Below are 25,819 nucleotides of genomic sequence, written 5' to 3' on the forward strand. Positions count from 1 at the left end.
TTCTTGATTTCAACCTCTTGTTTTGCTTTAATTGTGATTATAGTTTATGTTCTATGTAACTGCATTTATTACATTCCATTGGGGATGGGAGGGAGGGAGGGAGGGAGGGAGGGAGGGAGGGAGGGAAGGAAGGAAGGAAGGAAGGAAGGAAGGAAACCTCATGCCAAGGGAAGCTGGAAGTATGGGCCTGTCCTAGATGTCGTTTTTTTCTTGCTGCACAATCTGCAGCAGCACAAGGCAGAACTGTACCGAAATAGCTTTTACTTCTTTTTTCTCCCACAACTGAAGGTAACATTAAACAGTTTCAAACTGTTTCTCCATTCGGGAATGGAAACAATGGTGTTGTGAAAGTGCGTGAACTACTGCAACTGCCTAGAAGGGTACGGTTCCAATTACTCCTGACATGTCAGAAGCAGCATGTGAGTCCATTCCCCTGTATTTATTCAAGTGATACTTCCATTAAATGAAAAGCCCGTTACATGCTTGCAAGCTTCGTGGTTCACATTGGAACACTCTGCTGTCCCACTGAAGGCAATACAAATCCTTGAGCCTGACCCAGACTAGAATAGGCACGTCAGAATTGCAAAATATTGTTTTCAAAGTGCTTCTAATTTAATAATTTCCTTTATTTGGCCTTTGGTCCAAAAAATGATATTTCCAAAATAGATGGAAATATTTCAAAAGTTTAATTCCACTTTCTAATCTAGGCACCCTCCAGACGTTTGGATTTCAATGCTTAGAATTCTCAACAATGCTGAGTGAGGGAATCTGGGGATTGAAGTTCATACATCTGGGAATGCCTTGGGAACAATCTGATTCACAATGATATACATTTTCTGAGAAAGTAGGCCTACTGCGAGACTTCTCCATGTTTTGCTTAATTGTTTTCATCCAGAAGAATCGTTTTCAATAATCATTCATTTGCATTTTTGGACTGATATTTTAAATCATTTAGATTGCTATTCAGTGTTTGTTTCAGTAAGGTTCAGATCCTTCACAGGGGGTTCCAGGACAAGTCCTAAAACTTGTACTGCCATTGAAAGCATAAAAACAAACAAATGAGAGCATATTATCATATAGCGAATTAACATATAAAAGAACAGCAATAAAACCGGTCTCTGTATACATGTGGCAGGTAAGCAATTCATTTAGGACTTTAGTTCACGAAATTCATGGTTTCTTCCTTTCATTTTAATAATGGCATCTATAAGATCAATGCTGTAAATTATCAGTCTTTTCCCAAAACCAGTAAAGCTATTTTCTCTGTATTAGCATTTTTAAAAGCTAAAAATATGACAACCAAGAAGGCCTTGACTATCTACTTTAAACTTGTTTCAGGTGTAAAATACAGAAGAGGGCATATTACTTAAGTAACACGATCCATATCACTTAGGACTCCTGTGGGGAGCTTCTCTCCTTCAGACATGGTTGAGTTCCAACTCTATATGTAACTAGCCAGTGTTACATATCAGTGATATGAGAAGGCCACAGATTCCCCATCTCCAATTTGTCATATTGAATGTTTGAATTATGAAACTATTAGTCACATAGTTTCTGAACCTAATCTTGTTATTACTTGCATTCTGGAAAAGTTGCCATTCAAAGGGATCCCCTCATGGCATTAGCCCCGTGCTAGCTTTATATACGTATGAATTGAAATGGCCAATCTCTCTTTTTAAGAAGGCAGCAGCTTTTGACAATGAGCGATCCAGGAAGGCTTTATGCTTGTTGTTCAGTGCATTTAGCATTGACCCATGAAGCAGTTGACTCCCAACAATCAATTTCAGCATTTGCCTCCCCCCTTCAATGGTATCAAAATCCCCCCAAAGAGCCAGGAAAAGTGAAAGTTTCTTACTCCACACATACATTCCCTCGAGCACAAAAATAGTACAACTGCAGGAAAATATATATATACTCTTTTAAAGCACTGGGGACTGAAAGGAATGGAATGAAAATATCTGGGAATTGCAAAAAATAAGTACAGTTGGTTTTCATGCTGTTTTGGAAGTGTAAAGCTATCTAAACATTTATACATTTTTCCAGTGATTGTCTTGTTAAAATTGCTGATCTGGTTGCCTTTCAGCAGTAAAGTCCTCAGAGTTCTAAGTTTAGACTACATCTGATCTGCGGGTTACTGATCTCCGCCTAATATAAGGAAGCCAGTTTCTATACCAGAAGCTATTTGAGAAGCCAGATTAAAAACTGTTGTTCTATAATCAACCAAAAGAGCTAGGATGGCTTGCTGGCCACCAGTTCTAATACCTCATCAGAAAGACCATAATCTCTACATTATCTAAATATTTACTATCAAGGAAAAAAATATTGGAGTCTTAAAGTAAAAGTGTCAGATCACCATGTAGCAGGAAAATTTGCAAGATATCTATAACTGAAGGATTGAAAATAAAGTGCCAATATTATACATAAACTATGGTACCACTATCCTTTGAAATACAGCATACAGTTCAAGCCATCTAGTATCAAAAAGAATGCTGGAAAAGTTGTAAGAAGTAGCAACTAGAATGATTAGTGGGCTCAAGCAATTACTTTTCTGTTTAAAAAACACAGTTTTACACAATGGTAGAAAGTTGTAGCAAAAATGGAAAGAAAGCAAAGCTCACTTAGTATGGGACACTTACTTGGGACAGCACTTTAAAAGAGTTGAATAAACACAGAAATTGGTGCATCCAGCAAGACATTTAAAATGTTGGTTTCTCAGGTCTAAAATGGGCTTTGCTTCAAGCAGAAAAATAATCTCAAAAATATCATTTTTTTCCACAACACTAAATTTGGTTTATATTGGCAGGAAAAAAAACCCAAAGTATTTACATCACCTGAAATTCTTTGTAGGCTCTTCATAGAAACATACTAGCTCCTTACTACCACATACCGTATTTCATGCTCATTTAAATAAATATAAGATTGAATCTAATTGTTTCAATCATTCAACTCACTGCCTGAACGAGTAGAATGGTTCAGATAATTCAAACTGTTCAAGTCTCTTTTGCTTTTACCATCTTATTTCTGTAACTCCCATCAGTCCCCATTTTTACCTAAATCCCTTTCTTCAACTCTGATCATTTTGATGAGACATCACATCAAAAAATACCAACTCTTGAAAGACCCCAAAGGGGCATGGCAGAAAACTGCTAAGGATCCTAATTCAGAGGATCTTAAATCCTTCTGACATTCTGCCACATTTTTAAATACTGGGTAAAATTAGACTTCTTCTCAAGCTGATCTAAATTTATTCTTTCCCATTACTTACAATAGAAGATATTTTTTAAAAATTCTAAAACCAACAAATAAACACCAGGAAGAGCAGCAAACATGTTTCCTTCCTGCTTCTGCCATGGTGACCTGTTACTGGCAGGTCATTTGGAAATCTAAGAATGCTCTGAGCAGAGGACAGGAATGCCTGCAGGAGGTTTTTTTTTTAAGCCACTTTGACAATTCCTTTGATAATCCAATGTCATTATCACGGTTTATGGTCATGTTACAAGTTTATCACACTTCCAGAAATGAAAAATGATGTAACTGCTGAAAAACATCAGCCAATATAATGCCTCTAAGCCACGGATGTCAAACGTCACATCGTCATCATGTGACATATCGGGACTTTCCCCCCCTTCACTAAACCGGGGGCAGGCAAGCTGTGAGTTTGACAGCCCGGCTCTAAGCCATTCTAAGAAGTCTCCACTAGATCTATATAAAGAACCATCAAATTTACTTTACTGAAAGAACGCCAAATTGATAGCAAGGTTTCTGTTGATTATTTAGATTTTCTAAGCATCTAAAGCAAATCTGGTCACATACATGCCAAATAACAAAACAAACTGAGAAGATGGAGGAGTACCATAAAATCACCAAAGAAATAGGGGGGAATTGCACATCCTGATATAAAGATAGAACACTTCACACTAAATGAAATGATAAAACTAAGCACACAAAAAGTGCTCTGCTTGCCGAGATTATTTTACTCAGCATCCTGTCTTCCATATATCATTGGCTCATAAGAAGCCCTGAGAAAGTTTAAAGCAGAGTTGGGAGAAAAATAAATTGCTAAACTATTATTGTGATATATGGCTAGCAATACATTTCACTTTTGGCCTTTGCACCAATTAAAGTGTGCATGTGCACACAGACATATACACATACTTACACACCTATTGCAAACTTTCATGCTACGTTATGCATGTGCCTAGAAATAATGCTTCCAAATCCCCTTACTTCCCCAAAAACCTGAAACAGCAGTCCAGGAGTAAAAGTATTTCTCATATTAGGGAACCATAAAGGAAGAGATGGATTGATGGGATTTTGTTATAAACAGGTATTATGATTCATTATAGTATCTGTTTATAACAATGAATCTAGGAGAGCAGCAGGTTTACCTCTAGAAGGACAGCAAGTGCTTCAGGAGATGATCACTGTAGGTAACAAGGCTTTTCCAAAGAAAACACCCTTCTAGGCACATATGTCAAGTCTGTAGTACTGCATGAACACCTGCATACTCAAGCAGGTCATTCCCAGTCCTGGAATAGCATTGTAGCAGTAATGTCACTTTCACAGTATGCCCCTAAAGAGAAGCTGATGGGACAAGCATAGCCAGTTGCTAACCCAGACAAATGACTTCCTTAAACTTTTAACAAATATTTGGGTGAAATAGATGTGTCTTTCTTCAGGACTGAATAACAATAAATATCTACAGAGAGCAGTAAAAGGATACAGTAGAAAGTGTAAGTGCTTTAAATACTCTAATGAATGTAAACAGGAAAACAAAAATATGAGAGAAAGTACAAAGATTTATTTATGTAAAAGCTGAATTATATTTTTGATAGAAAAGTAGCAACTATTTAATTGTTTATTTTTTTTTTTTTATTTAGAAGACTGTGTAGCTTACCGGTACTTAGTTTATTGGATTTAGAAGCTCACCACCAACTCCGTAAGACACTGGGTAACATGTAGTTTTAAAAGAATAATATGTAAAGCAATAAAACTGAGTGACTTGCCTTAAAAGCTCAGAATTGTCCTGGCCTTTTGGGTGACTACAGTATCTTTGATGGTCAACAATTCTGAATCAGCTGTCCTTCTGGTTCAAGAAGCATCTGTAGGAATTCTCCTAGCTGGAAAGAATGAGAAAGCACTTCTATTTTGTAGTTCATTGCACGTTCATATATCACTTAGCAGTTCCTGAAATGTTGAGGCTCATCTAATGCAAACTGGTTTCAGAGTAAAAGGCCACTACAAAACTATGGAGCAAAAAAAAAAAAATATCATTGGATAGCAATCACTTTTAGTAGGCATCCATGCCTCACAAGACTGCTTTCATTACCAAGACTATCTGATGCCCTGACAGGGAAGTCTTTCCGAAGTTTGCTATGGTCAAGTTCAGTTACATTCTTTCATGCCTTCAGGTGTTTGGTTAGTCTACCTGAAGGGGGAGAAGTACCATTGTCTTGGCTGTGATGTCATAGGAACAATACTTCACTCCCAAAGCCTTGTGGAAGGTTTGAAAGTTGCTTCTCTTTTTTTTTTTTTTAAATTTTAAAAAGCAAAACTTTATTCGTTCTTAAAAAAAACATTTAAAACATACAAAAGCTTGATTAAGTTAAAAGTTAACTTAATCAAGAAACAAATTTACATATACATATACAATAAACGACTTCAACTACTAACTAATTTCTATTATTATATATACATATATACAAACCTACAGTGACATATTTCATTTTCTATCTATCTGGCAGTGCATTTTTTTAATTATGTTAATTTCCTCTAAATTTCATCTCAACCCATTTGGCCTCCTCTGATTTATCCACTGGTACCATCTATTCCATATTATAAAATATTTTGAGTCCTCCTTATCCTGTAACTCTAAGGTTAATTTGTCCATTTCTGTGCATGTGTATATCTTTTGTATTAGCTCCTGATCAGTTGGCAATCTATTTGTTTTCCAAAGTTGTGCTACTGCTAGTCTAGCCGCCGTTATTATGTAAAGTATTAAATATTTTATGTCATTCCTAATGTTCTTTTTGATCATACCTAATAAAAAAATTTCGGGTTCTAATTCAATTTCATAATCTGCTATAATCTCATAATGATTATGAAAGTTGCTTCTCATAAGGATATTACAATGTGCTGAGATAAGTACTGTTTTGCAGTTTCTGTTGCAGACTACTCTAGGGGAAAAAATAAACAAGTTCCACAGTTGCAATGAGGAAGTAGTTTGTGAGACCTTACTGTTGGTTTGTGGAAATTTTTGCTGATATAAGAGGTTGGAGAGCAATTGAGAGGTTATTGGAGTTTTCATATATGGCAATCTGGATATCATGCTTATTGGTTCCAAATTTCTGTACCATACAGTCCTTTCAGTCTGTTGGGGATAAGGCCCTGAGCAGAACTGATAAGCAGTTCTAAATCTTCCTCTCCATTCAGATTCCATGTTAGCAATTTGAGAGAGCTGAGAGTCACTGTATCAGCCTTTATTAAGTATGAATAGTTAGAGCTAAGCAGGAGAACACTGGCTGTAGCAGATAGACATTAGGAGAGAACTGCCAGAACATGAAAAAGGCAACAACATAATTGATTGGTTCATTGAATATGAAAGAAAAACTTTTTGTTGTTACTGTTTTTTATACAATGGAGGAAAAAAAGAAGTGAGAGAAGAATGAGGAAAATGTAAAACTAGCTCCTTAATAACAGAATAACATAGCTGGGAGAGTCCTTGGACATCTTTTAGTCCAACCTCCTGCTCAAGCAGGAGACTCTATACTATTCCAATGTGGCTGCCAGTCTCTTCTTAGAAGCCTCCAGTGATGGAGCACCCACAACTTCTGAAGACAACCCAACCCATTGGTTCTCACTGTTAGGTAATTTCTTGTTAGTTCTAGGTTGCTTCTCACCTTGATTAGTTTCCATTCATTATTTCTTGCCTTGCCTTCTGGTGCTTTGGTTGACCCCCTCTTCTTTTGGCAGCCCCTCAAATATTGGAACACTGTTATCATGCCACCCTCAGTCTGTCTTTTCACTAGATTAGACATACCCAACTCTTGCAACTGTTCTTCATGTGTTTTAGCCTCCAGCCCCCTCATCATTTTTGTTGCTCTTTTCTGCACTCTTTCCACAGTCTCTACATCATTTTTATAATATGGGTACCAAAACTGGGTGCAGTATTCCAAATGTGATCTTATTAAGACTTTATAAAGTAGTACTAATACTTAACGTGATCTTGATTCTATCCCTCTGTAAATGTTAATACTTATAATTATTTTGTACATTCATAATGAAAAGTTTTCAATTATCCATTGATTATAGAAATCAAAAAGTAATTAAAATACTGAGATGTAAAAGATTCCAGTGGCACTTTTGTACCTTACAGGTACAAAACTCAGACACCACAATTCAAGAATTATGTCATCAGTAAGTAATATTGGTTCAGGCACCTCTGAAATAACTCTTTGCCAAATTATTAAAATGCATCAGCATTTTGGAGGCCACATTTAATTTAAATACTATTAAAACTGATTCCTTGGCAAATTTTATAACAATTTTATGACATAAAATTTATCATACAACAATTTATCACATAATACAAAATGTTATAAAACCTTTCCTGTGCTGATGTTTGACTCTGCTGTACAGTTCAGCATGGGCTAATTTCAAGGCAGATACATCCTCTGAATGTAACCCAGTTTTTCCAGTGAAGGCAGCACATTAGAAACTCTGTCATTCTTGAAGGCATTAAGGAATCTGAAATATCTCTGAAAGGATGACCCAAGATGTCAATGGGCTGCCTTGTTTTTTAAAATGTGAAATTACCTCCAAATGCAAGTTAAAATTAATTTTGTTTTGGGACACGTCAAGTAACTATTGTGTTCCCTTTCATTCTATACCATCAAATTTCCATAATTAAATATACCTTTATCTATTCCTTCAGTCTGTTAATTTGTTACTGAAAATTCTTGAACAAGGTAAATTGTTTCATCCACAGAATCTACCCTGCTATGGCTTCCTGTACTGTTATTCCACTTCTCTAAGGGCCTTGTGCCGCATTTCAAAAGAAATCTCAGAACATTCACGTGCAACAAAGATAGAAGACAAACTTTATTTGGCCAAGATTAATAACCAGATCTCTGATAATGGAACACAGCTCACATATGCAGTGGTGCTGTCAAGGGCAAGAAACTTTGGGGTAAACTTAAAAGGCTGAATTATGAAACTCCACTACCTGTTCTCAAGATCATCTAAACAGAAAAGGAGATGCCCCTATGCTTAGCAGCTACTATTACTTACCTGCATGCTCACAAAACTGATCAATATTCAACAATATTGAATAATATTCAGAGGATAGTGAATTAAAATTTTAATAAAAAATTACTTTAGAACTTTAGAACAGCAAATTTGTTTCTGCTCAAGTATCAGAACACAGAGCTTGCATTTTGGCTATAGTAAGTATCAGCATCTTCTCTACTTTATTAATCTGCTGTCTAAATCTTCTGCAAAACAATAAGCCACTCAAAATACTAATAAGAACATTTTCATTCTGCTTGCCTTTCCCCCCTTTGCTTGAATGATCCTAAAGGTTCTGGACCCATGACAATACACCCCCCCAAATAATTAAAACAGGTAATCAGATTGAAATATAATCATAGCACATAGCACCCTCACATTAACATAACTTAGCTGCTGCCATCAGAAAAGCCAGCTCAAAGACAACCATTTTATTCTGGAAAATGTTCAGGATCAGACCTTCTGAACCTTTCAAGGGAAGAGTATAAACTTGCCAATGGAAATGTCTTCCTTCTGATCACAGGGCCAGCCCTAGACAATTTATTGCTTCAAATGTTTGTGCTTCACGGCTCCTTAAATAAAGGATACAACTTTACAACTGTGAGGGTGCAAGAGAACAGATTTCAGTTGTTTTAGATTGCTCCCCAAAAGATAAAGAAGAAAAAGGTTCATTAAAAACCAATTCCACTGAAGAGATTCAGTTTCAACATGCATTAACGACCACCTGCTGTACCTATCCCAGCACACATATGCTTTGCACAACTTTCTCAGCAAGACAGTTAATGGGAAGAATGTAATCGGTAAATCTAAGAATTCTTTGTGTGAGAAGTGACACCACAAACTATGGATCTGCTAATATTCTATTTATGAAAAAGAATGTCCTTCTGCATTACATCACTGCTGTTTCAAATGTTAAAAGACAGCATTGATTCACAACTTTACAGTCTATCACTTGGCGGCACCAAAAAAACAAAATTAATGTGTGTGAGCCAGATTCTATACTGGAGCGAAAAGGGAACCTGAAATCAGCCTCATCCCACAGCCCAACATATGGAAAATACTCCAGCCCTCTTCTCTCCTCCTGCCTCCTTTCCCAATGTTATTTTTAGGAAGCCTTTTATGAGCATGACAGAGGGAGTAAGGGAATAATATCAAAATATAACAAGAAATAGCCAGACAAAGGAAGCAAAGATTGTACAAGATTTTTAAAATTATCCCTTATCAGTGCCTCAATGGAAAGATGGAAGTCTGATTCTACTATTCTTTCAGGGATACTTCTAGATGGAGGAGCCCGTAATCCATGAGAACCAGCTCAATGGGCAGATGGGAGCTCAAATGGCATACTTTGGGGAACATCCTATGTAGCACAGGAGTCCCTGCATTCTTTACAAAGTGCTATAAAGAATGCAGGGGGAATGCATTGCTGAGAACTAGGAAAGTATGTTCTACCTAAGCATTCTTGACCACAGGGCCAGGAAGCCGATGATGGGCAACTCATTTGTCATAGAATAAGCTACTGGTGCTTTTCCATCTAAGGAAACCTGTGAACTGGTTCTGGACAGGTGCAACTGCATGCTGCCAATTTGTTTTGAGAACTGAGATTATTTTTCTTCCCTGCCGGGCTCCCTTGCAGTTCATTTCAGAATGGAGCCAAGCAGGGCTTTCTGTTCTTTTGACAAATTGGAAGCTTTGTTGAATCTGTATGTGGCCTGGATCCCCTTATCTACAAATTCTTGCTTCATCCTGCCACCAACATCCTGATGAAAAGGCCTTTTAAAGGGAAAGATGCTTGATAGCTTTGCAGCTCCTCTTCATAAGATTTTTTTTTTTTGGCAGATGAGCAGATGAACAAAGCATGGAGTAAGGGTCTGCAGAAGAACAAGAATAACTTTACAGTATTTCCCTTTTGTAGGAGGAATGAAGGAATTTTTGTTTCTCTAAGGTCTACAACTGAGGAGGGAAGGTCAGCATTGTGATTTTTTATTTTGTATTCTCTCTGCTGCAAGATTATAAGCAATACAAACAATCACAAATCACCTTCAAACTATTTTTAAGATTGGGAAATGGAAATAGCAGTGTTCTACAAGTGACTCTTACAATTAGTTCTTTATACATTTAATACCAGTTGAGAGACAGCACAATTAAGGTTTCTCCCTAACATTTTAACTTGGAACAGTATTTCCCAAAAAAATCATACAAAACCCAAACATGAATGTGTCCTGAAAGCTGTGTAATCAAATGCTTAAATACTGAAGATGTATAAAATACTCAAAATGCAGGGATGAGATTTTTTCAGTAATCAATTAATTTTTCATAACATTGAGTTTAAGAATGGATGACTGTCTAGTCTTATAGAACCAGGAGGCCTGTCATTTTTTCTCCCATAAATCTACTTTTGATTCTTCTGCTAAATTTTCAGTACTGTAGTTTGTTTAAGTGATCAAAGGTTTACAAAAACATTTTTTTTAATTTCTTCATAAAAGAATGATCTCTGGCACACATTTCACATGTCATAATTCTATACATGCAAATTTGGCATGGGAATTGAAACCGAATTTGGATTCTGAGATCCAAATTTGACCACTTTTCAAAAATTTGTCAAAAAGACAAATGTTTAACTTTTGTGGCTGTAGATACATTTCCTGTTGAAAGCAACAATGTTCACTGAGTAGATCCAACGGTCTTTGCAACCACATCTCTCTCCAATCTTTCTAACGTGTATAATTAGGAATTCTCCCCTTAACTCTCTTTGCCATCCAACTACATTATTTTCTTTTCAAAGACAATACATCTAATCTATACCTCCAAAGTAACAAAATACACAAACATTAAGGATGCCAACTGCAAATGTCAGGTTAAAATCATCACACTTCATTATAGTTCAATTTGCTGATTTTATTGGGGAAGTTCTTGACTTTACAGTGAATATTCTCCACTATGGCTAAAGCAAACAGAGAGATTGCAAATAGATGGTTGCAGGAGGTTTTATTTCCTTCATTTGGTTATTTTCTACATTGTACAGGGTTTCATTTATATGCACAAAATGGAGTTATATTGTAATGTTCCATGTGAACAGTATACCCTTAAGTGGACTCTTGAAACAATATTTTCCTAAAAGTATTGTCTTTGTTCTGTTTATTGTCCTAATTATACTTTCTGGGGGGAAAATAGAAAAAAATATTTTTCCTTTTTTTAAAACTAGATAATGAAATCATTTTTACTAGTTGGTGTGTGTGTGTAATATATATATGATATATACAAATTCACAGCATAGTTCAGCTGCTGTAAAGTTTCCCACAAATTTATTCAAATAGGCTCAATTACAATTCATAGAATTCAGGTTTTGGAAAAAAATGAAGACAGGTATTTGGATTCTGCCTTTGGCCCAACGACTTAAGATACATACATTATCCATCCAGTTAAATATCTTCATATGGTAAGAAGTTGATCACCACTTCTTTAAACCTCCCCTGTAGAAGTTAAAAGATTCAAAACACTTGAGTTGCCAGGATTATGATCAATGCCGTTTTTGTAAGGTCAGTTTTGAGTCTAATTCCTGACACCGTGCCAGAGTTTAAAATAAATATTCTTCGTACTGTTCTAAAAAGTACATTTAAATTTCATTTTTGTTAATAAGGCCTCAAATGATTTCAGAATTATGTTTTATAATCAATCTATACATTTATAATTAAATAATTAGTTGGCATGCCGGTTACTAAAACATCCTGTTCAAATGTTAGCTTACTAAGTGAGAATCTGAAAGTTGAACTCAGTAAAAGCACCAGGATAGAAAAATGCAAAAACTGACCCATCATACCTTGGTTAGCATTGGTCTATGGTTACAAGTCCACCCTTCATTTTTGGAAGACCCTCCTAGCTGAAAATCATGCAGTTTCATTTCTTCTTCCTTCCCTACATTTCAGGCTGATATTTACTGTACTCACCTGCCTTTCACTTGCAGCAGAGAACAGAAACAACCATTTAACCATGAAGTAAAACTATGGCACTCAAGAAGAAGAAATGGGCCCATCTCTATTATTATGAGCTTCAGTTGAAATGTGGCAGTTGGCCTAATATGTTATAAGACCTCGTCATCCAAATACTTTTTGAACAATACTTGCTGATTATGTTTAAAAGATTGGGTTTGCTGAAATCATTATTCTTCCTTTCATTACCCACCCATCACCCCCACACACCGCAATCTCTGGCTGAGCTCTAGACCAACAGATCCTATTTAGTGAATCCAAAAATATTTTAAAAGAATAGCATTCATTAGGTTTTTTTTTAATTTAAATTCAGGGTTTTTTAAAAAAATCACTTGGCTAGTAATAGATGTTTCCATTCTCCAAAAGTAAGACTTTTAAAAATAAACCAAATAATACAAGTTTATTACTAGATCTCCATACCCGTAGTTTTTGTTCTTACATTTGCCCAAACCATAATTTTTGCCCTAGTGAAAAATCTCATGGTCAATGGCAGTCCCATCCTATCTATATTCATCCAAATGTTTCCAAGATCTTTCATATCAATAAACTTTCTGGGGCTTTTTTCAGAATAATTGTTCATTTCCTTGCCATACAAATTATTAACTGGATAATTGTGTAAGTATTAAGAACTTCAGTATTCACATTCCAGCAAAGTTGATGTGTCCCTGTGCTCTAAACAACTGCAACTGTGATGAAATAGGGCTAAGGTATCTAATTTATAATGACTTTTCAATATTTCAACCCATGTCTTGTGCTAGCTATTTGCTATTAGTAGACTCTCTCTTGCCTAAAATGAGCAAATTGCTTTTCTAAGTTACAACCCTTAAAAGTCTTACTACACAAGTTCTTCCACGCCTGCCATGAAGTGCAATATGCTCTTTTGAATTGCTCCTTTATTTTCACATAGCTGGCAGAAGAAAATTTCTTGGTGGATTGTGCCCTTCAGTTTCGGGATTTCTAGGCTTTTGTGTATTCTTAATGCTATGATTCTCTCTCCCTCTCTCTCTCTTTTTTAATAAAACTTTTGTTTCCAAAGTAGTAGAGAGAATAATTCTAAACCAAAATACTTGGTCAGAAAGAGTTATACATGCAAGTCAGAGAAGAGAAGGGAGACGTTTGGAAACAGAGTACAATATACTATAGCTACCGTAGAATAAATCTAGAATACTATCAGTAAAAAACAAAGTCCTCCACATAAACCAGAATTTCCAATATGAAATTAACAAATAATCAGTTATTTTGTAAAAATCTATTTGCAGTACTTCAAATATTCAAATTAAAAAAGGAGAAATGGTAACAAAAATATTACAGGTAAGCTTTACAAATATATAACCCTAAGATTTTATTAATAAATATACACTTGCATATGCACACACACACACTTTATTCACACTTTTAAAATAATAGGTACTATTTCTTATTTAAAATAATAGCATTTTCTCTCCTATAAAGTGGAAGTGATACTTTTTGCTGCCATGAATCAATTCCAAAATTCGTAATGTTGGTTTACTTACAAAAAAAAAACAAAAACGAATGGAAAATCAACTACCTTCTCTTACCAGAGCCAAGACTCCTTTTTTTTTCCAAAGCTGATTCCACCAGCAGCAGCAGCAGACTCTTATGGTTAAAAAACAAAGAGTGGGTTTGCTAGAAGCTCTTTCTGTCTAGAAGCTGCTACACAAAAAGTCGCTGGTATTCTCCAAACTGCTGGTTGCTAAAATATTGCCAAGAGATGTGGGAGGGGGTGAGGTTTTCTACTGTGTTAAATATCCAGGTCTCTGCAAGTCTTTTGAAGAGTCTTATGCACAGCAAGTAAAAGTGCTTTCAAAAAATTCAGTTCTGAAAATGAATAGCAAACAAGCATGCTGGATCATTTCACAGGAACCAAGCTGACTTTGAGTTATTGTTTTCATGATTATTTTCCTTTTAGAACAACTATTTTCTTTCATGGAATCCTCCCCACCATCTCAGCACCTTGAGCCCAGTCTTCTGTTGCATCTACCTATGTCTGCTTCTCTGCTCTGTGACTTAATATTTTTCTGTGTTCACAAAATCAAATACACAACGATAAAATTAATCACACTGAAAAATGAAGCCCCATATAAAAAATATTAAACAGTCAGGTGACAACACAAAAGAATTCCTCAGCTACTTTCTTTTAAAACCATTCAAAATTATGCTAAGAAAGCAACATTTGCTAGCAAGTTACCCAAAATGGCATGCAACTCCTATCAGAGGAAATAATGTTTAAAAGTTATTATTTGTACCATGACAAATTAGTAGGCTTGATAGACATCTGCCTTACCAAGCAATTTATTCTTGAGTATTGTCAATGTCTTTCTCTTCTCTATCGACACATATTCCATAGGCCCAAAATAAGTAGTGCTAACAAGAGACAAGGACAATGGTCATGGAAAGGGACCATGGTGAACACTGGGCCCAGAAAACAGCCCTGCTGACCCCGCCAGCACAAAAGAACTATGCAGAGCTACACGCAACCAGTTAGCCTGGACAGATTGCCACACAACATGCAGAAACTACCTAGTATGACAGCCATAGAAGCAAAACTGCAGTCGAGTTTCAGCATGAAATTAAGCATTCTGGCTCAAAAAAGTGGGAGGCAATGTACTATATTATTAAAGTGGACCTACATAATATTGAGTGTGGAAGCATGGAGAGCAACATGATCAGAAATCTTGAAAAGGTTGACATGCCTGAATTGACATGCCTGAATCAGGAATGCAGGTTCACTATATTGCACATATCTTCATTTAGCTCAAGGAAAAGTGAACCTAGATAAGATCCATCAGGTTAGGAACTTGTGGAAGTAAATCTGTTAAGAGTTTTAAAAATAGCCTTGTTTTAGTTTAGGAATTTAATTGTACTAATGGTCATCCTGATCCTAATCCTTTCAACCACTGTTAGGATTCTTCTGTGGGTTTACCTCCTATTGGTAAAAGAATTCCCACCAACAATCAGTGGTGGGTTTCTACCGGTTCTTCCCGGTTTGGGTGAACCGGTAGTGGTGGCAGCGGGAGGCTCCGCTCACCCGCCTGGATGTCATCACGGATGCTCTGCGCATGCGCAGAAGGTCCACACACGAGTGAAGCGAGCACGCGTGTGCTCCCGGTTCCAAACCGGTAGCAGAGGTAAGAGGAACCCACTACTGCCAACAATGGTGAGTGAAGAAAGTGGAAGGGAGTAGGGTAACTGGGTGATGCAAACTATTTACTCCATTGGTTTTAGGTGAACTACACCCAGTACAGTCTTCCTAACTTATTGAAGCATGAGCTTTGATGGACAATAGTGAGTTTGCATATAATTTTTTTAATGTAACCTCCATGACCCCTCTATTTCATGAGATATATATAACCTACACATTTTTTAAAAAGTGAAAGTGTCCCACGGCTAGAAGTGCTTAGTAATCTTCCTTTGACTCTGGTCCATTTGAAACCATGAATACCTAAGACCACATCCATCAATTCTTCTCTTCTTTGGTCTGTATTATGTAGTCACTAATTGTCCTACTCACCTTTCTAGAAAGGATTAAAAGAAAATGACTTTTCCAACTTTTCTACACCATTTTCGGAGTCTGTTTCATACTTACATTCTTGAATTGAATTGTGCACAAAAAACTATTTTTTGCCAAAGGGGAGTGGGCTCAAAAATAAACTTTTGTGATTTATAGAGGTGGGGGGGCTTCCTTCTTGCCCTGGAACTGGCAACAATCTGCATGCCTGTTAGGAAGGAGAAGCTTTTCCTTCTTTAGGACCAGCCATTAACCGTATACCATATATAAGCAAAAGCTGAAATCAGATGTTCCAGTTCTTAAATTAAAAAAATGTGGCTTTAAAGAAACTATCCACTTAACTCAGACATTTTTCCCACAGCACTCACCATGAGATCCACACTGACTTAGAAATAAGTCCATTAAACCTGATGAATCTTAATTATGACTTTGTGTAAAACAGGACTGAGTAACTGCAGTGCTTTGCATGCTTCCTCAGGACCAGAGCAGCTGCTGTTGCAGCTGGCAAAACCTTCTAGCCCCTTCTTGAAGAGAGATTCTGAACTCTGCCAGGCCTCTGAATAATCTGCATCTCTAACCCCTTTTCTTCTGCTCTTCGCCATGGTCTCTTTTCTTGTAAAGAAGCATGCAGCTAATCTATAGAAATAAACATTCATTTGCAGGTTTCAATTCAAAGTACTGTCTTCTTCCCAGGCCATTCTGGCTGTCTTACTTACCAGCAGGTTGAAATGAAAAGTGTACACAAAGATGTTGCTAGTTAGACATCAGGCAATGATTATTCCTGAACTTCAAGTAAATCTTGCTTGTGTGTCAACTGCAGAACACTGCACTAACAGTAACAAATTAAAACAAGAGCACCAAGAGCTCATCAACCTCAAAAGAAGGTCCACCTAAGTCTGTGGAATAGCTACAGATAGTCTCATTTTTAATGAAATCCAAGAACTGAAGGCCACAGCATGACTGGAAGCAGAGATGGGGTTGTTCAATTTTTCTCTGTCATTTTTTTTCTGCTCAAAATCATTCCCAATTACTTTCTATCAGCACAAGAAGGGCATATAACTTCTATGAGAAGATGAGCATTTCTGGATGTGAAAAGTTTATTTTCCAGTTAAAACAATAAAAAAACTATGAGAGCCTTTTGTTACTCTGCGGATAGTACAAATATTATATACAAAATTAAGTGACTATCCACATACCAATGGATAATGGATGAGGGGGCAGTCGGCTATTCCCCCAGAGTTGCATGAGTACAATTCCATAAGCCCCGGCAGTAATCAAAAGTGATGCTTAACTATCTAGACTATCAGAAGACCAGCTTAACTATCCCTATCTTATCCAACACAATCATCCACAGATAATCTATCACCCTTTTCTTCCAAAGAGATAGCACTATACTATCCAAAGTTTTTCCAGTCTCCCAGAATAGTGTGCATGCAAATTCTCATCACAACAGTGTTCACTGAAAGTTCACAATACAAGCCATAATTAAAATTGAGCATATTATACTATGCCCTGTCCCATCGATTTTAGTTGAGCTTTGATCCAGCAAAAACCAAATGTTAATATTCCCTCTAGAATTAGTCTGAAAATTCCATCTAACCCTGAATGAACAAATGGTGGCTCCTCTTTTGGCATTGCCTTTCGGTGATATTCTTTTTTTCTTTCCTTTTTTTAAAACATCCAACTAAACTCTGCTCAGGTTTAAAAGGTTGCAGGACAAATCAGACTTCACATAGATGGCTTATTCCAAAAAACGTAAATCAAATTCCATAGCAAGTCTGCTGTCATTTCACATTTACTGACATTCATCATCAAAATGAGTAAATGTCTTCTATTTTTGCACCAACTGCTGTAGAACAAGTCTTTCTGCAATTCACACATTATATTTGAACTGCATTTTGTTGGCAGTATTTTTACTAGCAAATAACCTGCACTGTTTAACTACCAACAATCATTAATAGATCAGAATGTTGATATTAATAATAATGGAAATGATGCTGTACTAGGTGAATGCAAAAGTTCTGTTTTCAGTCAGTACCCAAGTCTATAACTATGTGATATGATTAACAATAATAAAATAATTTGATCATTCAACTGCTCTAGCTTTTCATACAGCGATGAGATTCATTTTACTGTTATTGCTCAGGTAGCCTTACCCAAAAGCAGCAAAACAGTTTTCCTACTCAAATAGGAGAGTTTTTTACAATCTTGTTCCACTGGTAAGATTGGTAAGATCAGGTGCTGCATTTACTCACTCATTCAAATGAGCACCATTTCTCTCCCAGGATATTGAGTTTCCTCCTATATAATCTTTTAATCCACTACCAAAAACGCTAACTATTCATGGTGGAAAAGGCTATGGCTTGGTCATTGCCACATGCTTTCCATCTTTAAGGTGAAGGTGAGTTCATGCTGCCTGTGACATTTTTCACATACCAAATAGAAAGCCACCATTTAGTTGCATGGCCCCATTGTTCTTCACTCCATGAAAGTGACTTCCTGGACAATACAAGCCAGGGAGAACGTTTCCTCAGAAATAAGATGGGAAAGGCAAACAAATGTATTTTGCAATCTGAATTTCAACACAATGAATCCCAACACAAAAACTGAAAAAATATTCTTGCCCTTCTCTGTTTGCAGGCCTGTGCAGGGCACATGAACTCCAGGGCAAAAGCTGCTCCCTCCACCTTGCCTGGCCCAGAGACTTCATGGAATGGGGCAGCAAAGGAGAAAGAGACTTTTAGCAGAAGGTAGGCTAATGTTTTTCATTTGGGGGAATGTTTTGCCTGCTTTTAATTGACCCAGAATACCACAAAAAACCCAGGAGCATTTCCTAGAAGCATTCTGTCGACGTCCATGAAATATCCCCCACCCACCCAGCCTTTTGCAGGCTCAATCACTCTCTCCAACGAGCCGGCCTGCAGCAGCCTGACTGAGCTCCTCCGTCAGAATCCGGGAGAAGCGCAATTTAATTTTCCGCTTTCAAAGAGGGAATAAGGAAGATTTGAATTCAAATATCCTCGCGGTCAGGCCTCCCCTCTTTTCCCCAGGAAGCAGAGCCGGTTTGGAGCCACTTCTTTCACCAGCTCGCCTCTTTGGGCCGATTAGAATCGTTGTGGGAAAAGAAGCTACAAAAAGATGCCCACCCGGCTGCTTTAAGACACATCTTTCTCAAGCTCCCCTCAAAACCAGTTACAGCCAATCCAGTTCTCAGGCTCTCTTCTCCAGATTAAAAGGAACCAGCCGCCGCCTGGAGAACCAAGAAAAGCCTCTTCGTAATGAGAAGTGTGGCACTCGGTTCTCCAGCACCGGCGTTGGCGCTTTCGGCTTTCCATTCATCGCTCGGAGCGCAAGAAATTCTCCTGGCCTGTAGTGCGTCTCATTAGGGAACCCCTTCCTTTTTTCAAGATGCGTCGATTCTTGGCGGATCTCGTTAAACACACACACACACACACACACACACACACAATTTCGCCTTAAAACCTCCAAGGTGCAGCGCGCAAACAAATGCCCGTCTGTTTTCTCTCCCCGCCCACTCCGCTTCCATTTTATTTAAAGACCTCTTTACTTTTCATTCGGCGCAAAGAGTCGCGCAAATGATTAGAAGTCAAACCTTCGGTTTGCCCCAGGAGACAGTTCCTGAACTGACTATCTCCCAGCTCCTGAGGCTGCTTCGTTTTCTGGCAGAGCCCGCCAAGATCGCAAGATCTTCGGGCCGCCGCTCTGCCCAGTTCCAAAGGGGTTCAGGAAAGTTAACCGTCGCCTCTGCCTCCTTTAAATCTATTGTTAGCGGCTCAGAAATCCTACAGCGCTGTAGGGCAGACATTCTGGTCGAGGGGTCCCTTCGTATCTTTTCCCACAGACACAGCCTCCCCGGGGAGGCCCCAGTCCGCCCCTTGGGCCGGCTGGAGAGGAATTGTAAGCTCCTTCAGGTAGGGACTTTGGTTGTTCAATTGCTGTGTGGTGTTGCATATATAATAAATAATAACCGGAGGATGGGTGCCCTCCCCCCCCATCCGGCACATGCCTAAATCCCGGGCAGCCTCTACTCTGAGTAAGGAGACTTCGAGGAACACTGAGGGACGGATTCTTTTCGCAAAGTTGAGGTGCAGCTGCCGCAGAACACTGAACCAAAGGGAAATGTTCCGGGGTGGTGGGGGGGAGGGGGGATAGCAGAGAGCGCAGTTCTCAAAGTCAGATTGAGGAAGAAGTGGGAAAGGGCAAGGGCAAAGGGCAAAGCAGGCAAGACGCCTAAGGAGTGCTTAAAAGGACTCGGTCTCTGGCGGACGAGGGGCGTGTGGGGTGGCGACACCTTTACACTTAGCTCGCCGGGGTGCCTGGCTCCGGTCGGGATCGTGGCTGTGCGAGGGGGGGCTCTCCGGGATTCAACCCCCTTCCCAACCCCTTCCCTTTCCCCACTCGAAGGCAGAGCAGCGCCCGACCAAGCGAGAGACGGCAGCTTCCCGACCCGGCCGCACGACTCTCACACCTTTCCACGACTACCACCTCCTCCTCTCTGCCACCACCACAATTAAGACAGTAATTAAAGCCCCCGCCCTCATCTCAGAGGCTGCCCCGAATGAGCTGCTCGGTTGCCTATTACTTTTCAAAGTCGAAACCGCTGGAGTAGGAGGCGGCGGCGGCGGCGGCGGCGGCAGTTCTGGCAGGCCGAGCACAAAGGCGTGATTGTCCGTCGCTGCTTTGGAGGGAAAGTATTAATAAGAGAGGAAATTATTGATTTCCACGGCACGTACCGTGACGGCGAAGAGATTCTGGGCAACCGTCAGAATCCCATATATATACACGTACATAAATACATATGTATTTTTTTCCTCAGGGTTAAAAAATAAAAATAATAAAAGCGAAAAGCAAAGCACCACCGGGGGTGGAGGACAGCGAAATCCTCTCTCCGCAAACCCTTCAGCTTCTTGCTGCGGCAGCAATGGAGCAGGAGGCGGCGGATGAGACAGCGGCGAAAGAGGCACCACGTGGAGCTCAGCAAGGGCCCGAAGCCGAAGAGCGAGCGAGGGAGCGGAAGGGAGGCGGCGGCGGAGTCCGTGGAGGTGGAAGCGGGACCAACTTGGGCAAAGCGCGACCCCCAAAGACCCCAGAACTTCGCCCGGCGCTGAAGGGGCAGGCGGGAAGGCAGGCACCGAGGCACCGAGCTGGCCGTGTCTAGGCTCGCCGAGCTTCCCTCCCCGCTTGGATCGTGTTTTACTGGAGCGGCTGCTTGATTTGGAAAGAGATTGGCCTCCCAAGACTGGAGAAATGCCACCTTCTGTGCCGCCGGATTTGCAACACTTCCAAGCTGGAGCAGTGCACTTTAGCGGAGGGGAGGGGGGCAGAGCGAGGGGGGAGGGGGGAGAGCGAGAGAGGCAAGCGGGAGGTGGTGGGGGAGAGGGACGTGGAAATCGAGCCTTGCTGGGAGTTTGGGGGCTCCCTAAAGTTTCCTCTCCTTTGGGGCCTGCGCTACGCTATTCCATTCGCATTCGCTTCTACCCCCTTTTCCCCCCGGCCGATCCATAATATCAGGGATCGGTTTCGGAGTGCGCAACGCTTGCCTGTGGTGGCGTGGCGGGCTGAGAAGGGGGGGGGGCATGAACCGTGCTCTGCGCTCTGCTAGAGTTTGCTGATCCTGTTCGTGCCGCCTTCGAAGTTCGGTGGAAGCGGCGCCCGCCTTGTGCAGAGGAGGGGATGGGCTGGAATACGGGTTTTGGGAAGTGGCTGCAGATGGAGTGTTCGGAGACCGGAGGCGTCCATTGGATAGGCGCTATGAAAACAGAGGGAAAGAAAGAACCGGGGAAAGTCGAATTGAAAAGGGGAAGACGGAATAGAAAGCGGGAAAGGGCACCGAAGATCCGGCTGCCGCTTCCCAGAATATCGGCGAGAGGACCGTGAGGATCTGCAGGAGTCGGAGAAAAGGAGGTTTCCCCACCCCCACTCCGCTTTTGCCTTGTGCACTCCTGAAACAATAAAAGGCAGGCACCAAAACTTCACTTGCGGTTTGGGTTTCTCCCCCTTCCCCTTTGTGGTGATGTGAGCAGAAGGGAGGGATTTCATAATTAGGTCGCCTGTCAGAAAGTTTGAGCCAAACCAAACCAGGCGCAAGAGAGACAAGTCAGCCCCTTCCTCCGGCGCCATCCGCCGCCTCCGTAAAGCTAGGCCGGCCCGGCTTTGACTCGCCGCTGACACTGCCGCCCGAGCCCCCATTTGGCACCTTCGCGAAGAAAGGGACGGGAGGTGGCGAGAGCGGAATACTTTTGCCATCTCGGATAGTCTGGCTTGTTTTTGGTTTAATGAGACACCCCCCTCCCCCCGTTTTTTCTCTGAGCCTGCCCATATCTGGGGGCGGGGGCTTCTGCGCGCAGATTCCGTACGAGCCCCCTCCCAGCGAACAATAGAGAGAAACTCCCTTCACAGCGCAAGAGAGGCCGGGAAAAGGGGGGGCGCTGGACCTCGGGGAGACGAAGCCCTCTCCTTTGCTCTTCAGCCATTGCAAACAAAATTCGGTGGGCTCTTCCTCGCACCCCACTGTCATTGTACATGGCCCTACGGCAACCGCGGAGCAAAAAACGGGGGCCAAGGAGAAATTCGAGCGGGTGATGGCGAGGCTACAGCAGCCCTTGCGCCTTGCCTGGCTCCTCCGGACGACGGGGCAAAGCGCTGCTCTGCTCGCTCTGTCCCATCAGAAACCTGCTTCTTCCAGGCAACTGTGGTGGAGGGCTGGGCGCAAGGATTTCAGGCAGGGAACGGAAGAATCCCCACTGATGGCGGGTGGGATAGCATTTTGCAATGGGACCAACAGGCGGAACAAGGAGGTGCCTCTTGCATCCGTCGGTGCCCGCCACTCGCCGACGTTCTCGCTCACTCCAAAAAGGCGCCGCCGCCGCCAGCTGAAGAGGGCTTGGAGTCATCACGTGGACACTATGCTAATCGAGGCAGGTGACTCATAGGTTGGTGGGGGGGGGATGCGCTCGGGTGAGCTCGTCGCAACAGCCCTCCCTCGCCGCCTCGTGAGAATGCGCGCTTAGAAAGGTCTTTTGCGCCTCCGGATTGCAGAGGCGGGGAAAGCCGATTCGAGCAGTAGAGCCTCAATCCTCCGCGCGCTTCCTGGGAAGTAAGCCACGTTGAATTTAGTGGGACTTATTTCCCGAGGAAAGACCCTGGGGATCCGCTCTTGCCTTCGATTGAGAAAAAATTAAGGAGTGGATGTGTCAGGAGAGAAGGGGGGGGCTTCTCCAACTGAGTAACTTCCACGATTTATAGAAAGAGAGAGCAAAGGGGGAAAAAAACTTTCTCGCGTTTGGGAAGGTCTCGAAATCCTCGTGGTGAAAGAGACTTCGAGGTTTATTTTTAGACTTGCAAATACACATAGAGAGACACACAAACATAATCTCCCTTTCATTGTTCTGGCCTTGCTTAACTTTGCGAAATAAAACAGTGGAATTTAGGACGCACACATAACCGGCTGATGTAATTGGGTAGTGAACACACTGAATTCTGCCGGCTGCTGACAGGATCCCTATTTCCTTCTCGTTTTCATGCTCCATCCCATATGAAGGATAGCGGGCATTTTTGCCGAATTAAGACAAAAGTATTATTCACGACCTTTTCGCAGGTAAAAAACTGTCCTCAAGTCAAAGGCGTGATTTTACAGCCAGCCGTTTCATTCGGTTGGTTTGAATTTCTAAGCGAATGGTTTTAAATAACTCAGCTCGTTTGTCCATGCTAGTTCCTGAAATGCAGACTTCAAGCTCCTAACACCACTACTTTTAATACTACTACTCCTTAGTCTTATTGTCGTCATCATTATCACAATTTAGGTCTTTCAGGTTTTCCTCAAAGGTAGGCTGAAGATGGCGCCGCCTACGTCGAGCCAGGGCGAACGAACGGGAGAAGTCTCAGCGTCTCGAACAAGCAGAATCGGCACGGATGGATGAGCCTCTTTCCTTCTCCCGCGACCGCGGCTCCTCTTGAGCCCCGAAACTTGCGTCGTCTTGGACGGAGCGGTTTGCAGGCTCTGAAGCGCTCTAGTCTGGGTTAAAGTCGAGGATCGCGCTTCGCGCAAATCATGCTTGTCACCTTGCCAACCTTCCCACTTTCCCTCGGGCAAGGAGAAGGCAACGCCTTACTTCGGGTTGTTCTACCTATTTAAAATAATATTATACTGATATTCTTACAAAAGCTGGCAGGCAGAAAACTTGAAGAGACCAACCAAATAGTCAAACTTTATGCAACTCCTTCCCCGCCGTGCCTTTGCGAGATCAGGAGCGGCGCGGGATGGGATGGGGGGTGGGGTGGCAGGGAAATTCAGCCTGTTGATTTCGGATCTCCTGCCGACTTTTCTACTAATCGAGGCTGGGGTGGCCCAGGAAAACAGCAAAGGGGCTTCTCGCACTTTCTTAAGAATTAATACATTGTGGAGACAATCCAGGCGTAGTTCGGCAAATGTAGGCTTGATTACTCTGGAGCAAAAACCCTGATGCTCCGTAGGATTTAGTCCCGCCTCGAGACTGCAGTTTTCAGATTTCAAGTGCAGTTGACCTCAGCGGAGATATCTAAGTAGGTGTACTTCTCTCATCGAAATCAACGATACTTAAAAGCGGTTCCCTTGGCCCGTTCTTGCCCTCGGTGTATTTTTTCCACCAGCGATCGAGCCAACCGAGGATTTTAATTCCCATTTCAACAGCGATTGGTGATTAAGGCCCGCAGAGCCATTCCCAAAAGCCTAGTGGGAGGCAGTGATTTGCGGGAGATGTTCTACTGAACCTCGGCTGGACTTGCCGAAGAGATCTCTCTTCTGGATTTTGCCAGGTGTTGATTTTAAACAGGCAAGATCACATTGCAGTCCTTGTGTGTTTGAATATATTAGCTCTAAATAATTTCCCTTAGGACAAAGCAGAAATTTTGGACAAGTGATGTTTGAAGTGAAAATCCCAAACAGAGCCTTTGAAAAGTTCAGGGAGATCTTGCCCACCAGCACTCTTCCTCCTATTGAAATAGGATTGTCGTGAAAAGACCCCTAATCGATTAACTCCACGCTTTTTTTCCCCCGTATAACTAATTTTTAAACAAACTTCTGCGAAATAGATATAAAGATACCTTTGCTGATTCCTCAAACTCCAAACAAATCTGATTTCTTTAATAAATAAACAAATGCTATCAGTTGTCCCTCCTGTGTCTTTTGAAATTGAATTTTTTTGTCTTTAAATATTTCACATTTGTGTGAGAAGAGTTTACATATTATTGGTGGGTTTTCGGTGGGACAAGACTTTTGTGGTCCTTTTCCAGGAAGAAAATACACCAAAGAAATCGGACCGTCCCTGTTGAGAGAATGAATCTCTGAGCACCGCATTTAGGAATTCCAAACCATCAGAAGTCACCAATTCAAGAGAAAATACTTATCTTTTCCCAACGACCCCACTCAAAGCAAAAGCAACGTTCACAAAACTATGCTTAATTTTCATTTAATTCTAGTATCAATGTTTTATCAGAGCCTTTGCTTTTCGACCCAAATATGCGTACTGTATGTCTTTTCCAAACAGTGCATCCCATGTCGTTCCTTAGACGCTATCATTTCTTTTAAAACGAAATCCTCCTTTGTCTATTTTTTCCGATGAAGTTTAAACTCTTAGACGAAAGGAGGAAGTGGGGTGGCCGGGTGGATGCTTACAGGGGGATGAAGCGGCATTGCCTTGCTCCACTTATTTTCAAGTAAACCTCCCCTGGTTCCCGCCGGCAAAACAACTTTATTTATTGTGGAGGTGTTCCTATTCCTCTCAATGAGGCGAAAGAGCATTTGGGTTTTAGCTGCTCCGAGTGGGTTGAAGTGGGGGGGGGGCTCTTGGTTCTAAGAAGGAAACCCCGAAACTTCTACAGGCAGATGACGCGGGGGGGGGGCAAGAGAGGCGGCAAAGGGGCTTCCTTAACTTGGCTAGCGTTTATTTTAAGGAAGCGGGGAGAAGGAAAGGCTGGGTGCAGGCAACGTCTCCGGAGAACTGATCATTAGCAAAGGGAA

General features: G+C 41.0%; 1 protein-coding gene and 1 long non-coding RNA gene across 25 annotated transcripts in view; one reads left to right on the forward strand and one right to left on the reverse strand.

The window, feature by feature from the left end:
* The window catches only part of NFIX (nuclear factor I X), a 267,955-nt gene extending 246,855 nt beyond the window's left edge, over positions 1-21,100 (reverse strand). For 8 of the 23 annotated variants that reach the window (XR_015732815.1, XR_015732811.1, XM_087888552.1 and 5 more), the window contains exon 1: positions 20,556-21,100. The gene's annotated coding sequence lies outside the window, so the exon portion shown is untranslated. Of the gene's footprint in view, positions 1-5,006; positions 5,121-13,821; positions 14,127-20,555 lie in introns of those variants that run through there. The other 15 variants (XR_015732814.1, XM_087888551.1, XM_087888555.1 and 12 more) reach the window with 12 other exon arrangements.
* Positions 17,461-24,966, forward strand: LOC148115275 (uncharacterized). 2 transcript variants are annotated; one of them, XR_015732819.1, is made up of 3 exons: positions 17,461-18,551; positions 20,639-22,739; positions 23,625-24,966. It is a non-coding gene; the product is annotated as an uncharacterized LOC148115275 (long non-coding RNA). The 2 variants fall into 2 exon arrangements; XR_015732820.1 differs by lacking the exon at positions 17,461-18,551 and adding an exon at positions 19,362-19,733.
* The last annotated feature ends 853 nt before the right edge of the window (positions 24,967-25,819 follow it).

Source organism: Pantherophis guttatus, chromosome 2 (assembly GCF_059756535.1).
Source record: "Pantherophis guttatus breed Tessera chromosome 2, ASM5975653v1, whole genome shotgun sequence".
Classification (NCBI taxonomy): Eukaryota; Metazoa; Chordata; class Lepidosauria; order Squamata; family Colubridae; genus Pantherophis; species Pantherophis guttatus.